Here is a 19,232-nt window from a genome sequence, read left to right on the forward strand (position 1 = left end):
AAGGATATCCAGGAATTGAACTCATCTCTGCACCAAGCGGACCTAATAGACATCTATAGAACTCTCCACCCCAAATCAACAGAATATACATTCTTCTCAGCACCACATCGCACTTATTCCAAAATTGACCACATAATTGGAAGTAAAGCACTCCTCAGCAAATGTACAAGAACAGAAATTATAACAAACTGTCTCTCAGACCACAGTGCAATCAAACTAGAACTCAGGACTAAGAAAATCAAAACCGCTCAACTACATGGAAACTGAATAACCTGCTCCTGAATGACTACTGGGTACATAACGAAATGAAAGCAGAAATAAAGATGTTCTTTGAAACCAATGAGAACAAAGATACAACATACCAGAATCTCTGGGACACATTTAAAGCAGTGTGTAGAGGGAAATTTATAGCACTAAATGCCCACAAGAGAAAGCAGGAAAGATCTAAAATTGACACTTTAACATCACAATTAAAAGAACTAGAGAGGCAAGAGCAAACACATTCAAAAGCTAGCAGAAGGCAAGAAATAACTAAGATCAGAGCAGAACTGAAGGAGATAGAGTCACAAAAAACCCTCCAAAAAATCAATGAATCCAGGAGTTGGTTTTTTGAAAAGATCAACAAAATTGACAGACCGCTAGCAAGACTAATAAAGAAGAAAAGAGAGAGGAATCAAATAGACGCAATAAAAAATGATAAAGGGGATATCACCACCGACCCCACAGAAATACAAACAACCAGCAGAGAATACTATAAATGCCTCTACGCAAATCGACTAGAAAATCTAGAAGAAATGGATAATTTCCTGGACACTTACACTCTCCCAAGACTGAACCAGGAAGAAGTTGAATCCCTGAATAGACCAATAACAGGCTCTGAAATTGAGGCAACAATAATAGCCTACCCACGAAAAAAAGTCCAGGACCAGATGGATTCACAGCTGAATTCTACCAGAGGTACAAGGAGGAGCTGGTACCATTCCTTCTGAAACTATTCCAATCAATAGAAAAAGAGGGAATCCTCCCTAACTCATTTTATGAGGCCAACATCATCCTGATACCAAAGCCTGGCAGAGACACAACAAAAAAAGAGAATTTTAGACCAATATCCCTGATGAACATCGATGCAAAAATTCTCAATAAAATACTGGCAAACCGGATTCAGCAGCACATCAAAAAGCTTATCCACCATGATCAAGTGGGCTTCATCCCTGGGATGCAAGGCTGGTTCAACATTCGCAAATCAATAAACGTAATCCAGCATATAAACAGAACCAAAGACAAGAACCACATGATTATCTCAATAGATGCAGAAAAGGCTTTTGACAAAATTCAACAGCCCTTTATGCTAAAAACGCTCAATAAATTCGGTATTGATGGAACGTACCTCAAAATAATAAGAGCTATTTACGACAAACCCACAGCTAATATCATACTGAATGGGCAAAAACTGGAAAAATTCCCTTTGAAAACTGGCACAAGACAGGGATGCCCTCTCTCACCACTCCTATTCAACATAGTGTTGGAAGTTCTGGCTAGGGCAATCAGGCAAGAGAAAGAAATCAAGGGTATCCAGTTAGGAAAAGAAGAAGTCAAATTGTCCCTGTTTGCAGATGACATGATTGTATATTTAGAAAAACCCATCGTCTCAGCCCAAAATCTCCTTAAGCTGATAAGCAACTTCAGCAAAGTCTCAGGATACAAAATTAATGTGCAAAAATCACAAGCATTCTTATACACCAGTAACAGACAAGCAGAGAGCCAAGTCAGGAATGAACTTCCATTCACAATTGCTTCAAAGAGAATAAAATACCTAGGAATCCAGCTTACAAGGGATGTAAAGGACCTCTTCAAGGAGAACTACAAACCACTGCTCAGTGAAATCAAAGAGGACACAAACAAATGGAAGAACATACCATGCTCATGGATAGGAAGAATCAATATCGTGAAAATGGCCATACTGCCCAAGGTGATTTATAGATTCAATGCCATCCCCATCAAGCTACCAATGAGTTTCTTCACAGAATTGGAAAAAACTGCTTTAAAGTTCATATGGAACCAAAAAAGAGCCCGCATTGCCAAGACAATCCTAGGTCAAAAGGACAAAGCTGGAGGCGTCACGCTACCTGACTTCAAACTATACTACAAGGCTACAGTAACCAAAACAGCATGGTACTGGTACCACAACAGAGAAATAGACCAGTGGAACAGAACAGAGTCCTCAGAAATAATACCACACATCTACAGCCATCTGATCTTTGACAAACCTGACAAAAACAAGAAATGGGGAAAGGATTCCCTATTTAATAAATGGTGCTGGGAAAATTGGCTAGCCACAAGTAGAAAGCTGAAACTGGATCCTTTCCTTACCCCTTATACGAAAATTAATTCAAGATGGATTAGAGACTTAAATGTTAGACCTAATACCATAAAAACCCTAGAAGAAAATCTAGGTAGTACCATTCAGGACATAGGCATGGGCAAGGACTTCATGTCTAAAACACCAAAAGCAATGGCAGCAAAAGCCAAAATTGACAAATGGGATCTCATTAAACTAAAGAGCTTTTGCACAGCAAAAGAAACTACCATCAGAGTGAACAGGCAACCTACAGAATGGGAGAAAATTTTTGCAACCTACTCATCTGACAAAGGGCTAATATCCAGAATCTACAAAGAACTCAACAAATATACAAGAAAAAAACAAACAACCCCATCAAAAAGTGGGGAAAGGATATGAACAGACATTTCTCAAAAGAAGACATCCATACAGCCAACAGACACATGAAAAAATGCTCATCATCACTCGCCATCAGAGAAATGCAAATCAAAACCACAATGAGATACCATCTCACACCAGTTAGAATGGCAATCATTAAGAAGTCAGGAAACAATAGATGTTGGAGAGGATGTGGAGAATAGGAACACTTTTACACTGTTGGTGGGATTGTAAACTAGTTCAACCATTATGGAAAACAGTATGGCGATTCCTCAAGGATCTAGAACTAGATGTACCATATGACCCAGCCATCCCACTACTGGGTATATACCCAAAGGATTATAAATTACTCTACTACAAAGACACATGCACACATATGTTTATTGCGGCACTATTCACAATAGCAAAGACTTGGAATCAACCCAAATGTCCATCTCTGACAGACTGGATTAAGAAAATGTGGCACATATACACCATGGAATACTATGCAGCCATCAAAAAGGATGAGTTTGCGTCCTTTGTAGGGACATGGATGCAGCTGGAAACCATCATTCTTAGCAAACTATCACAAGAAGAGAAACCAAACACCGCATGTTCTCACTCATAGGTGGGAACTGAACAATGAGATCACTTGGACTCGGGAAGGGGAACATCACACACTGGGGCCTATCAGGGGGAGGGGGGAGGAGGGAGGGATTGCACTGGGGAGTTATACATGATATAAACGTTATGCACATGTACCCTAGAACTTAAAGTATAATAAAAAAAAAAAAAAAAAAAAAAAAAAAAAAAAAAAAAAGAAAATGTGATATATATACCCAATGGAATACTATTCAACCACAAAAAAGAATAAGATCCTGTCATTTGCAACAACACTTGTGAACCACAAGGACATCATGTTAAGTGAAATAATCTAGACACAGAAAGACAAATACTGCATAATCTCACTCATGTATGGAATGTTAAAAAAAAAAAGTTGATACCATAGGAGCAGAGTGGAACAGTAGTTACCAGAGGATGGGGAATGGTGAGGGGAGGGGAGGATAGAGAGAGGTTGGTAAGTGGGTACAAAGTTACAATTAGGTAGGATGAATAAATTCTGGTGTTCCATGGCACAGTAGGGTAAAATATGGTTAACAGCAAAATATTGTATATTATAAAATAGCTAGAAGAGAGAGGCTTTTGAATATTCTCACCACAAAGAAATGATAAATGCATGAGGTGATGGATACACTAACCGCCCAGACTGGATTATTCTACCATGTAGATATGTATTCCTGGACACAGGAAAACAGTAAGAGAGAAATCCCCAGAACTCTGGGAGAGACTCTAAACCCAAGAGGGCTTTATTTCTGACATATGGAGCTGCCTAAAGATTGCACAGGGACATTGCTTCAGAAAGAGAACTCACACAAAATTCCATGGGTATTTGAGCCTAGAGCAGCCTCAGCCAGGTGCCGTTGTGAGAGTCCTTGCATACCAGTGATCTCCAGACACGGCTGCGGCCACTGTGTTTCTCCAAGAGAGAGAAAAGAGAACAGCCACTTCCACACAGCCCTTGGAGGGTCCCTGCCGCCCTGCTATGACCTGCTGTTGAGGATGAGATGTTAATGGACCACACTCCCCACAGCTTCTTGTTCACATTGCTTCTCTGTGTGGTGCCCCACCCTCTCCAGTCCCAGGCTCATGGCACTACTTTGAGAACCACCCTTGGCTTGAGTTTAGGCTGATATGGCTATAACCACCACCCAATCAAGGAGGGACAGGGAAGCCAAGTTCTCCTATGCATACATAGGATAATGCCCAACATCCTGCTAGGAGCTGCTGTGAGACTGAGACTTTAAGAGACCACACTCCACACAGTTTCTTGCCCATGCTGTTTCCAACTGAGAAGGGCCCCACTCTCTCCAGTCACAAGCCCACATATGGCACTGTTTTGAGGATTTAGAGATATTGTTTGGCCACCTGGCAGCAGCAGCCACAACAGACATTTTAGTCTTGGGCCAGCAACTGGAGAACTTGCTCTGGAATGGTGGAAGGGCTCCCATAGCCAGAATTGAGCAGGTAATGTGGAGAGTGATCCAGCAGTAGCTGCTGAAATTAAGTCCTCTGTCATCACAGGACTGGAGCAAGAGGAGAGTTGCTGAAGCTGAATTTCTCCTGGGCAGTAAGACTTGCAGCCAGGGACAGCTTTATGACCTGGAACCCTTCTGTGGGTGTAACTGCTGGGGGCTTCCGCCTGCTCCCTAGCTCCTTTGAGGGACAGGGCCCCACCAGCTCTGAGAAGAAGGAGGGGTCCCACTCCCCTGGAGATCCAACCCTCAATACAGTCTGCCCCTAAGGACAGGGGAATGCAGCCTACCAAAGCCCACCTTGAGTTAAAGAAAATGCAAGCATGGCATCAGCCACTGAAGGCAGCACCACCAAAGCCCAGGAGCTTTGGTGTGGAGAGGGGTCATATCTCAAATCTCAGCCCCCTCCTCAGTATACTGTTGCAGACATGGCATTGGCTCTTCCTGTCCGGGCCTGGGGAGTGTAGGCTGAAAGAGATGGCTTCTTGGGCTTCTCCATTGGCTCCACCCCCACTGAAGGCAAATGCATACCTGGGGGAGGGTATGCATTAGAGAAAGTCACTGCAACTTATTTGCAACTAAGGAACCTGTGCAGAGCATTGGTACCTTGAAATCACCCATAAATGAAGCCAATCAATCCTCCAAATATATACCACAGCCATACTCCCATGAGTGAAAATATAAATAAATAAAATAAAATAAAGAAGCCCCATCCAAACAATAGCAAATTTTTTAAAAGTGTCAGCTTTCTCAAATGAGAAGAAACTAGAAGAAACTAGCACAAGAACTTCAACAATACAAAAAAGCAGAGTATTTCACTGCCTCCAAAAGATCTCAGTAACTCCCAAGTAATGGATCCTAACCAGAATAAAACGTCTGAAATGACAGATATAGAATTCAGAATATGGATAATGAAGAAAACAAGATCCAAAAGGAAGTTGAAATCCAATACAAAGAAGCCAAACACAGATCCAAGATTTGAAAGATGACAAAGCTGTATTAAGAAAGAACCAAACAGAACTTCTGGAATTGAAAAATTTACTACAGGAATTTTTAAATACAGTTGTAAGCCTTAATAACAGACTAAAGCAAGCAGAATTTCAGAGCTCAAAGGCCTGTCCTTCAACCCAATCAGAAATAATAATAATAATAATTTTTAAAAATCAACAAAGCCTTCAAGAAATACAGGATTATGTGAAGTGACCAAAGTTGTGACTTATTGGCATGCTTGAGAGAGAATAAGAGAAAGTACGTAACTTGGAAGACATATTCAAAGACATAATTTAGGAAAATTTCTCCTACCTTGCTAAAGAGGTTGACATGCAGATACAAGAAATCTGAAGAACTCCTATGAGATACTATACAGTATGACCATCCTGAGGGTACATAGTTATCAGACTATCCAAGGACAACATGAAAGAAGAAATCTTAAAGGCAACTAGAAAAAAAGTGTCACATTACATATAAAAAGAAACCCATCAGACTAACAGCAGACTTCTCACCAGAGATCTTACAAGCCAGAAGGAATTGAGGGCCCATTTTAGCTTTCTTAAAGAAAAGAGATGGCAGCCAAGAATTTCATATCTCACCAAACTAAGCTTCATAAACTAAGGAAAAATAGTGTTTCTCAGACAAGCAATCACTAAGGGAATTCATCACCATCAGACTGGCCCTACAAGAGATGCTTAAGGGAGTTCTAAACATGAAAACAAAAGAACAATACTTTCTACCATAAAAGCATATGCAAGTGTACAACCCACAGATCCTATAAAGCAACTACAGAATCAAGACTACAAAGCAGCTAGCTAAAAACAATACAAAACCTCACATAGCAATATTAAACTTCAACATAAATGGCCTAAACATTCCACTTAAAAGACACAGAGTGGACTATTAGCTTAAAAAAAAAAAAAAAGATCCATTCTTCTTCTGTCTTCAAGAGACCCATCTCACACATAACAACAACTGTGAGCTCAAAGTAAAGGGATGGAGAAAGATCTATCATACAAATAGAAAACAAAAATAAAGCAGGGGTCACTCTTCTTGTATCAGATAAAATGAACTTTAAATGAACAACAGTAAAAAAGACAAATAATTTTATTTTTTATTATTAAATAATAACAAAGGGTTTAATTCAACAAGAAGACTTACCTATCCTAAATATATAAACACACAACATTAAAGCACCCATACATATAAAACAATTACTTCTAGACCTAAGAAAAGACTTTGGCAGTCACATAATAAGAGTAGGGAGCTTCAACACCCCACTGACAATATTGGATCATCAAGGCAGAAAACTAAAAAACAAATTCTAGACTTAAATTTGACACTTGACCAATTAGACCTACTAGAATACAGAATATTCCACTGAACAACCACAGAATATACATTCTTCTTATCTACACATAGAACACACTCCAACACTGGCCACATGTTTGGTCATAAAGCAAGTTTCAATAAATTTTTTAAAATACCAAGTATTTCTTGGACCATGGTGGAGTAAAAATAGAAATCAATACCAAGGGGAACCCTCAAACCCACAAAAATACATGGAAACTAAACAACTTCTCCTGAATGGCTTTTGGGTAAAACAATAAAATTAAGGCAGAAATAAAAAACTCATTTGAAGCAAACAAAAACAGAGACATCATTTATCAAAACTGCTGGGATGTAGAAAAAGCAATGTTAAGAGGAGAGTCTATATTGCTAAATGTATACATCAAAAAAATAGAAAGATTTCAAATTAACAACTTAACTTCATACCTAAAGGAACTAGAAAAATAAGAGCAAACTAATCCCAAAGCTAGCAGAAGAAAAGAAATAACTAAAATCAGAGCAGAACTAAATGAAACTGAGACCCCAAATACTGTATAAAGAATCAATAAAATGAAAAGTTGGGATTTTGAAAGAGACTAGTATGAACATTTCAATGCATACAAGTAGAAAATCTAGAGAAAATGGATAAGTTCCTGGAAACAAAGGATCTCCCCAGTTTAAAATAGGAAGAAACAGAAATCCTGAACATACCAATAACAAGTAATGAAATTGAGTCTTCACCATAATTTAAAAAAAAAAAAAAATGCTACTGTCCAAAAAACCCTGGACCAGATGGATTCACAGCTGAATTCTGTCAGACATATAAAGAAGAGCTCATATCAGTTCTACTGAAACTATTCCAATAAATCAAGGAGGAAGGGCTCCTCCCTAATTCATTCTACAAAACCAGTATCATACTGATACCAAAACCTGGCAAAGACACAACAAAAGAAAACTACAGGCCAATATCCTGCATGAAGATAGATGCAAAAATCCTCAACAAAATACTGGCAAATCAAATCCAGAAGCACATAAAAAAGTTGATTCCCCATGATCAAGTGGGCTTTATTTCTGGGATGCAAGGGTGGTTCAACATACACAAATCAATACATGTGATTTACCACTTAAAAATAATTAATAACAAAAGCCATATATATGATAATCTCCACTGGTACAGAAGAAAAGCATTTGATAAAATACAACATCCTTTTATGATAAAAAAAAAAAACCCTCAGTAAACTAGGCATCAAAGGAACATAGCTCAAAATAATGAAAGCCATCTATGACAAACCCACAGCCAACATCATACCAAATTGGCAAAAGTTGGACGCATTCCCCCTAAGAGGAGCAAGACAAGGATGTCTAGTCTCAGCACTCCTATTCAACATAGTACTGCAAGTCCTAGCTAGAGGAATCAGGCAAGAGAAATAAATAAAAGACATCCAAATAGGAAAAGAGGACATCAAATTATCTTTTCATTTAACAATATGATTATATACCTAGAAAACCCTAAAGATTCTGCCAAGACTCCTACACCTGATAAACAACTTCACCAAACACTTGGGATACAAAATTAATATGCAAAAATTGGTAGCATTTCTATACACCAATAACATTCAAGCTAAGAGTCAAATCAAAACCACAATGCCATTAGCCATAGTCACACAAAGGTAAAATACAATATTTAGTAATACATCTAACCAAGGAGGTGAAAGATCTCTAAAAGGGGAACTAAAAAACCCTGCTTAAAGAAATCATAGATGACACAAACAAATAAAAAAGCATTCCATGCTCATAGATTGGAGGAATTAATATCATTAAGATGTTTATACTGCCCAAAGCAATCTACAGATTTATGCTATTTTATCAAATTTTCATCATTTTTCACAGAACTAGAAGAAAACTATTCCAAAATGTATATGGAATCAAAAAAGAGCCTGAAGAGCTAAATCAATCCTAAGCAAAAATAATAAAACCACAAGCATCACATTATCTGACTCAAACTGTACTACAAGACTACAGTGACCAAAACAGCATGGTACTGGTTAAAAAAAAAAAAAAAAAAAGAAAAAAAAAGACACATAGACAAATGGAACAGCATAGACTCCTGAAATACAGCTGCACACTTACAACCAACTGATCTTCAGCAAAGTCAACAAAAATAAACAGTAGGGAAAGGATATCCCATTAAATAAATAGTCCTGGGAAAAATGGCTAACAATATACACAAGAATTAAACTGGACCTCCCCAACCCCACCTCTTACTATATCCAAAAATTAACTCAAGCTGGATTAAAGGCTTAAATGTAAGACTTCAAATTATAAAAATCCTAGAGGAAAACATAGGAAATACTCTTCTAGACATTGGCCTAGGCCAAGAAATTCATGACTAAGTCCTCAAAATCAATTGCAACAAAAACAAAAATTCACAACTGGAATCTAATTAAATGAGAGAGCTTCTGCACAGCCAAAGAAACTATCAACGGAGTAAACAGACAGCCTACAGAATGGGAGAAAATATTCGCAAACTATGCATCTGACAAAGGTCTACTATCCGGAATCTATAGGGAACTTAAATCAACAAGAAAAAAACAAATAACACCATTAAAAAGGGGACAAAGTGAACAGACACTTCTCAAAAGAAGACATACAAGTGGCCAGAAAACACATGAAAAAATGTTCAGCGTAACTGATCATCAGAAAGATGCAAATTAAAACCACAATGAGATACCATCTCACACCAGACAGAATGGCTGTTATTAAAAAGCCATTGTTATGTTGGTGAGGTTGAAGAGGAAAGAAAAAGTTTATACACTGTTGGTGGGAATGTAAATTAGTACAGCCGCTGTGGAAGGCAGTTTCGAGATTTCTCAAGGAAATAAAAATAGAACTACTACCAGCTGGGCGCAGTGGTTCACGCCTGTAATCCCAGCACTTTGGGAGGCCGAGGCGGGAGGATCACGAGGTCAGGAGATTGAGACCATCCGGGCTAACACGGTGAAACCCTGTCTCTATTAAAAATACAAAAAATTAGCTGGGCGTGGTGGCGGGCGCCTGTAGTCCCAGCTACTTGGAAGGCTGAGGCAGGAGAAAGGCATGAACCCTGGGAGGCGGAGCTTGCAGTGAGCTGAGATCATACCACTGCACTAAAGCCTGGACTACAGAGTGAGACTCCGTCTGGGGAAAAAAAAAAAAAAATAGAACTACCATTCAACCCAGTAATCCCATTATTGGGTATATACACAAAGGAAAATAAATTGTCTACCAAAAAGGTGCCTCCTTTCATATGTTTATTACAGGCAACACTATTCATAATAGTAAAGACATGAAATCAACCCAGGTATTCATCAACAGTGATTTGAATTTTTTTAAATGTGGTATATATATACTATGAAATATTATGCAGCCATAAAAAAAGAATAAAATGTCTTTTGCAGCAATGTGAATGGAGCTGGAGGTCATTATCCTAAGCAAATTAATGAAGAAACAGAAAACTAAATACCACATATTCTCACTTACAAGTAGGAGCTAAACATTGGGTATACAAGGACACAAATATGGGAACACTAACTGTGGGAGATTCCAAAAAGGGGGAGAAAAGGAGGAGGGCAAGGGTTGAAAAACTACCTATCAGGTACCATGTTTACTACTTGCCTCAGCATCACACAATATGCCCATGTACAAACCTGCATATGTACCCCATGAATCTAGAAAAAATATATATGTAATTGAGTAACATGTTCCAGCTTTGCTCACCTTTATAAAAAATATGAGTCTATTCTAAGTCCTTTGCATTTCTATAGGTACCTTAAAATCAGCTTGTCAATCTTGGTAAAAAGCCTGCTAGGTGATTGATCGTGCTAAATCCATAGATCAATTTGGGGAAACATAAATATCTTAACAATATTGGATTTTCCATTCCATAAACTTGATGTAAGTCCCTATTTATTTATGTCTTCTTTGATTTTTCTCAGTAATATATTTTTTTATTGTCCAGGTCTGCATATTTTGCTAAATTTCTCCATAAGTATTTCATCTTTTCTGAATGCAGTTGTGAATGGATTTCCTTTTTCATAATCTGTTTCCAGTAATTCATTGCTAGCATATAGAAATACATAACTTTCTTATATTGATCTGTTATTCTTGATACATTTACCTTTTAGTTCTGTAAATTCTTTATGATTTTCTACATAGACAATCGTATACTGTATGAATAAAGACACTTTACCTTTTACTATACAATCTGTATGCCTCTTATTTCTTTTCTTTTCCTTATGTGATTGCACTGTACAGGAACTCCAATCCAAGGTTGAATAGAAGTGGTAAGACTGGGTATTCACGGTTCATTCCCAATCTTGGTTGGAAAGCGTTGTCTTACACTTTTACATAGCTGCAAATTTTTCATATATTCCCTGTCTTAGTCAGTTCAAGTTGCTACAACAAAGGGCTGTAGACTGAGTGGCTTATAAAGAAAAGAAACTTAATTATCTCCCTTCTGAAGGCTAAAAATCTGAGGTCAGAATGCCAGCACAGTAGGTTCTGTGAAGGAAGTCTCTCTTTCAAGTAACAAACTGCCGACTTTCCACTGTATACTAACATGGTAAAAGGAGAGGAGTTAGCTCTCCAGGCTCTTCTTATAAGGGCACTGATCATGAGGGTCCCACTGTCATGACCTAATTATTTCCTAAAGGCCTCACCTCCAAATACCATTACATGGGGATTAGTTTTCAACATATGAATTTGGGGCAGACACAAACGTGTAGTCCATAACATGCCTCTTTTCTCCAGGAATAGTACTGGTTTTGGAGTCTTCTTCATGTTACATTAAATAGCCACTCCAGCTTACTTATGCTTAGTGTTTGCATGGTATATCTTCATCTATTCTTTAAGTATCTGTGTCTGAATATTTAAGTGGATTTCTGTGAACAGCATATAGTTGTGTCTTGCTTTTTTGTCCAGTATGGCAATCCCTGCCTCTTAACTATAGCATTTATACTATTTACATATGTTGATATCATTGGGTTTAAATCTACCATCTTGCTATTTATTTTCTACTTTTCTTCTCTGTTTCTGTGTCTATTTTTCCCTATTTTCCTTGAATAATTTGGGGATTTTTATTCTATTTTATATTCAATATTAGCTTCTTAGCTAAACCTCTTTAACTTTCAATATTTTAACTAGGGTTTCCAATATGCTTCTTGAACATAGTATAGTCTACATACAAGTAATATACCACCTAGTATATAATGTAAAGACCATTTAAACTTTTAGTTTCATCCCCCACCCTTAGCCCATTATGATACTATTGTCATGCATGTTGTTTTTCATATTCGATTTCCCTATTTCTAAAATAAGAAAAAATGTATTTAATATATATTATATATTTACTATTTCTGGTATCCTTCATTTCATTGTGTAGATCTATGCTACCCCCGACCTGATACTTTTTTTCCCTGAAGAACTTCCTCGGACTTTTTTAGTGCAGGTCTACTGCTAATAAATTCTCTCAGCTTTTGGTTTTTGAAAATTTTTAAAATTTTACCTTGATTTTTGAAAGATATTTTCAGGGAAGGGCAGGGTGGATCAAGCCTGTAATCCCAGCACTTTGGGGGGGCCGAGGCAAGCAGATCACTTGAAGTCAGGAGTTCGAGACCAGCCTGGCCAACCTGGTGAAATCCTGTCCCTACTAAAATACAAAAGTTAGCCAGGCATGGTGGCATACGCCTATAATACCAGCTACTCGAGAGGCTGAAGCAGGAGAATCACTTGAACCCAGGAGACAGAGGTTACAGTGAGCCGAGACTGTGCCACAACACTCCAGCCTGAGTGACAGAGTGAGACTCTCTTTCAAAAAAAAAAAAAAAGAGAAATATATTTTCACTTTTAACATAGAATTCTAGGTTTACTTTTTCTCTTTTAGCACTTAAAAAAATGTTGTTTAACACTTAAAAATACATAGCACTATATTTTGGTATTAAAAAGAAGTATGCTGCAATTTTAATCTCTGTTCCCACATACATAGAATCCTTTGCATGTCAGTGCTTTTAAGATTTTTTTTTATCTCTGGTTTTGAGCAATTTGATTATTATATACCTTGGTGTGATTGTGTGTGTGAGTATGTGTGTGTGTGTGCTCATGCGCTGGGGTTCTTTGATGTTCTTGAACTTGAACATTTAGAGTTTTCATCAAATTTGGAAAATGTTGACCATTATTCGTCATGTTTTTTGTCCCTCCCCCCACCTTTTATTTTCCAGTACTACAATTACATATTTATTAGCCTACTTGATACTATTCCACAATTTGTTAACACTCTGGTTTTTGTTCCTCAGAGAATTTTTCTCTCTCTCTCTCTGTTTCAACTTAAATTCTATTGCTATGTCTTCAAGTTCACTTCTTTCCAAGTTCACATCTTTTTTGTCTAATATTTAATCTGCTATTAATCTTGTTAACTAAAATTTACATTTTAGATGTTGGGATTTTTTTTCTAACTTTTAGAAATTTCATTTGGGTCTTATTTTATATCTTCTCTTTCTCTGCTTAACTTCATGTTTGCCTTTTAATACCTGTACATAGATACAATAGCTTTTTTTAATCAAGAGCAGGTCTCATGTTGTCACCCAGGCTGGAGTGCAGTGGCACGATCTTGGCTCACTGAAACTCTTCCTTCCAGGTTCAAGAGATTCTCGTGCCTCAGCCTACCAAGTAGCTGGGAACACAGGTGCCTGCCACCACACCCGGCTAATTTTTGTATTTTCAGTAGAAACGGGGGTTTTGCCACATTGGCCAAGCTGGTCTTGAACTCCTGACCTCAGGCTGACCTGAGGTGATCACGCTGACCTCAGGTGATCCGCCAGCCTCAGCCTCCCAAAGAGCTGGGATTACAGGCATGAGCCACCGTGCCTGGCCCTTATAATAGCTATTTTAACGTCCTTCTCTAATAGCTCATAATTGTCTCTGTTATTTCTCGGTCTGTTTCTACTAACGGATTAGTGTTCATTTGTTTGATTTTTTTTCTGCCAGCTGAAAGTCATATTTTCTTCTTTCTTGTTACGTCTTGTAAATATTTTACTAGATTCTAGACATTTTGACTATTATGTCAATGAGGTTCTGGAGTTTTCTGTTTTCCTTGAAAGAGTGTTGTGCTTTATTTTGACAAGCAGTTAAATTATTTGTGGATCAGTTTGATTCCTTAGAGACCTGTTTGTAAGATTTTCTGATGCAGTTCCAGAACAGGCTTTATTGCAGAGGTTGTTCAGCCTTTGACTATGGTATGATTTCTCTGGGAGTTTTCACTGAATGTCCCAGAAGATCACCAAGGCTTTTGCAATTTGACTGGTGGAAGCTTGAATGTTCCTCTGCCTTCTGTGACCTCTGGGAATTGTTCTGATTACAACTCCTGGTCATTCTTTGTCTGACTTTGTGCCACCTCACTCTATACAAATGTGAGTTTTTACTCTGCAAAGATTTAAGAGGACCCTATGCAGATTTCTGGGGATCCTTTTTTACCTTGATCCATTCTTTCTATAGCTCTGCCATGGAAACTTGGAATACCCCAATTTCCTCAACTCTTATATGGCCCTCAAGTGGGGTCTCCAGGCTCCTTTCAGGTTCTCCCTAAGTTCACAGTTTAGAAGTTACCTGCAGGCAGAAAACTGGAGCTGCTTTAGGGTTCACCTTATTTGTTTACTTCTTTTCAAGGATCATAGCCCTGCACTACCTATTGTCCAATGTTGGAAATCAGTTCCTTCACATAATTTATCCTGTTGTTTACTGTTTATGAGCAGGTTAAGTTCATGTCTTGCTACCTCACCTCATCAGGGTTAACAGTGAAAACACTCTGTCTACCCTGGTCTTTTACTCTCTGGCCCTCTTGCTCACATATTCCCATCCCTCGCTTTCCTGACTCAAATCAGGTCCCTGATTCTGCAAACCACTTATAAGTTTCCTTCTTACCCAAATTTTTAGTATCATCAACTTAAGATGACCTTTGCTTAGGGCAATTTTTCTCCTTTGAGGAATATTCGATACGATTTATTTTTACTTTCTCGCTTTCAATTCATGCTTTGATCTAATACAATTTGAACTTCACTAACACCACTCCATGATCACTGCTGATCCTGTGGACAGAAACCAATAATCTCCTCACTTTCAAATCCAGTGCAAGCATTTCTGCTCCATTTTATTTTGGTTTCTCTGCAACATTTGATGTTTCTGACCCCTTCCTCCTCAAAATCCTCATTCCCTCGGACATAACATTGTGGTTAACAGTATAGACTTTTAGTCAGAGACCTTGTTCCAATGCAAGTTTGACACTTAAACAGATATAAGACCTTGGACTCATTACTTTCTTGTTTCTCATTTTCCTCATATGTTAAGAGAACATAATAATATCTATGTCATAGGATTGTTGAAAGATTAAGTGAAATATATTTATAATGTGCTTAGCCAAGTGTCTAGCACACGGAGGATGCTTCATCAATGATAGCCATGATGATTACCTTTCTTCTAATTTCCAAGACATTCTTCCCTCCTGGCTGTCTCTCTGCCCATTGGGTGAGTCCCCTTTAAAGGTTCCTTGTCCTCTGGTTACCATTTAAAATGTATATGCCTGAGGGTTTAATCCTCGTTTATTTTGTTTTTTGTCTGCTTGTTTTTACATTTTAGATTGCTACTTTAAAAAGTAAAGTAGTAACAAGTATCAAGTAGAAGCAAAATAGCATTTATGAAATACACGTAGGATATAAAGGAAACATGTACAACTTACACCCCTGTTCCTACCACCCTTTTGAAGAAATAGAATATTACACTCGTCTTTGAAACCTCCTGTGTACTATTGGGATCCTATCCCCAACCCTTTCCCAACAGAAACAACCACTATCGTGATTTTTGTGTTTATCAGTTCCTCACTTGTAAGTTTTACCACATGTGTTTAGTTTTGCAAGCTTTTGAACTTTATATAAAAAGAATCATCCTGGATATTCTCTTCTGCAACTTTATTTTTCCACTTAACATTATGTTCGTAAGGTTCATCCATGTTGTTTCTGCAATTCTGCCTTACAATTTTTTGTTGCTGGACTATTCCACTGTACGAATACTTCACATTTCTTTAGCTTTTCTATTGTTGATGAATATTTGGGTTGTTTCCAATTTTTTTTTTTTTTTTTTTTTTTTTTTTTTGCTGCTATAAATGTCTTTTCTATATCTTCTCTGAAATTTTCTGGGCTATATATCCAGAACTGGTATTGCTGGGTGAGAGGGTTTGCACGTCTTTAATAGTTAATTGAAAATTGTTTTTCAAAACAGTTGTATCAATTTGTACTTCATCATCATTGCATTATTGACATCCTTACCAATACATGACACTGTCATACTTTTCTTATTTATTTTTTCCTCTCTCCATTCTCCCTTAGCTCCGTCTACCACTTCTGAGCTGATGACCACCAAATGTTTATCTCAAGCTCATATCTTTCGCCTAAGTTCCACATCCATATATTCAACTGCCTATTTGATATCTGTTCCTGTTTGTCTTTAGGCAGAGCAAATACAACATGTCCCAAACTGAGCATATCTTTTTTGGTGGATTATATCAGCTTTACCCCATCATCAAAATGAGGAACCAAGACATCACCCTGGACCGGCTTGGACAATGAAACCTGTGTTAATAGGATAGATGTCACTATCAAGCAGAAGTTGTAAGACTCAGTGTGTGCTTCACCATGGCCTATACCCCCAGCCACAATGAATAGGGCTTTACATCTGGTGGAGCCTCTGTCAGCCTCAACTCCTGAGTGAGAACAACATGGAGCAGAACCCTGCTTGCACATAAGCAACATGAAGCATAAATAAAATAAAATGTTTGCTGTTTCAAGTCACTGGAAATTTGAAGTTATTTGTAACTACAACATAACCTAGACTATTCTAACAAATATACCCTTATTTCCATCTTCATGGCAGCTGAACACATACAAGCAGCAGGGCTAAAGAATTTTCCAGTTCCCTTGGAGTCCACTACTACTAGATTCGATTTTTTTTTTTTTTTTGCAACTTCCTGAATATACTCTTAAGTTGGCATACAAAGAATAGCCTTTGAATGCCCAACTTCAGAGTGTGTGGAGTTCTTTCCAAGTGGCATTAGTTGAGGTTTTGGCACCTTCTTTCAGAACACAGCTATCCTCTATCTGCATAAAAGTCAGCTGTTATCTTCTTTCCAAAGCCATCAAATCCCAAAATAGCATGAGTTGGGAGTAGGTTAATATCTTCCTGGCAAAGTCTAGTGTCAGGTTTCAAGGGCACCATTTAACATTCAGCTGACTGGGGGACATAACCCAGACTGTGTCTATAATTCTCAAAGACCTACAGAATTTTGCTTTTAAGGAATTAATCGAATAGAAGCCATATTATGACATTAACCAAGTAAAAGGAAATGAACATTGAACACCTTCAAGTACCAAGCATTTTGTGTATACTGTCTTGTTTCATCTTCAAAACCACCCCGTGTGTTAGAAATTATTAGTCTAGCTGACAAGTCATTCCAAGAAAACACATTCAAAGTGAATAAGTGACTGACCAAGGTCACAGTAAAGATTCTGGATATAAAGGTATACAGGTCAGAGCGTAGGGCTTCTTGTAAGGTGTTCTTTTGAATTCAGCATGGACTCTTAATTGGGTCACTTCATTTAGTGTAAGGTTTAAAAATAACACAAATGCAGCCGGATGAGTTGCCTGAGCCTTGACTCACCCATCTAACAAACATTGCCTTTTAGCTAGTCTGGGTGGATAGCAGTGCTGGAGAGAGAAAACACAGAAAAAGAAAAGATAGAATAAATTAGAGGAACAAATCCATGCCCTCAGGGGCTCACGTTACACAGTGGTATACAAGGTTACACAAGCAGGCTAATTACAATGTGATGTGATAAATGCATCTATCCATTTATTTCCCAAACATGTACTAAGGGCTGAGGATTTGGAGACAGAATCACAGCATCTGCCTTCAAGGAGCTCAGAGCTCCATGTCACAAGTGGAATAAGGGAAGTCTATTGAGTGGGAACATCAAGGAAGTCATGGCTGGTTCTCTCAGACGAGTCAGCAAAAACTTCCTACCTGGGATAATTCAGGAGATGAGTTTTGAAAGAGAAGTTGATGACAACCAGAAGGAGAGCATTTCAGGGCACTAGAGTGGCATAAGCAAAGGCCCAGAGGGCAGGGTTGTGAATTCTGTCCTGGAGAGCAGGGAAAGCTTCCCAGAGGAAACTCCAGTCCACTGAGATTTGGAGGATGACTAGCAACAGATCTAGCTGACAAGGTGCAGAAAGCCACCAGGAGAGCAGACAGAACAGCAGATGCCGAAGCATGCAGCCTTCTTCAGGGAAAGTACAAGCAGTTGAACATGCCTGTGGGGCAAGGTTCACGTGGCGAAGTGGCAGAAAAGGAAACAGGAGAGCAATGGCCAGAGGTGCACTGCGAAGAATGTTGAATGGTTTGTAAAGAAAACTGATACACCTTGTGAACTCCAAATATTTGAAACAGATCTCAGTCAATTTAGTAAGTTTATTTTGCCATTGTTAAGGACAAGCCCGTGACACAGCCTCAGCAGGTCCTGACAACATGTGCTCGAGGTTGTCGGGGTACAGCTTGCTTTTACACATTTTAGGGAGACATAATACATCAATCAATACATGTAAGATTTACATGGGTTCAATCCGGAAGGAGGGGAAAACTCGAGATAGCAATTCTTACTTTAAATGATTGTCTTGGTCAGCTTGGGCTGCTATAACAAATACCATAGACTTAAAACCACAGAAATTTAATTCACACAGTTCTGGAGCCTGGAAGTTTGAGAGGGAATGCCTACATGGTTGGGTTCTGGTGCAGGCCTTCTCTCGCTTTATAGACAGCCACCCTCTCACTGTGTCCTCAGATGGTGAGGAGACAGAGACAAAGACAGAGAGTGAGAGAGAGACAGTGCAAGATCTGTGGTGTCTTTTCTTATAAGGACACTAATCCCATCACAGGGGATCCACCCTCTTGGCCTCATCCTACATGCCTACCATGGGCTCCACCTCCAAATACCGCCACTTTAGGGTTTACGGCTTCAATATAAATTATGGGGAGACACAAACATTTA

Source organism: Trachypithecus francoisi, unplaced genomic scaffold (genome assembly GCF_009764315.1).
Source record: "Trachypithecus francoisi isolate TF-2019V2 unplaced genomic scaffold, Tfra_2.0 Lachesis_group12, whole genome shotgun sequence".
NCBI lineage: Eukaryota > Metazoa > Chordata > Mammalia > Primates > Cercopithecidae > Trachypithecus > Trachypithecus francoisi.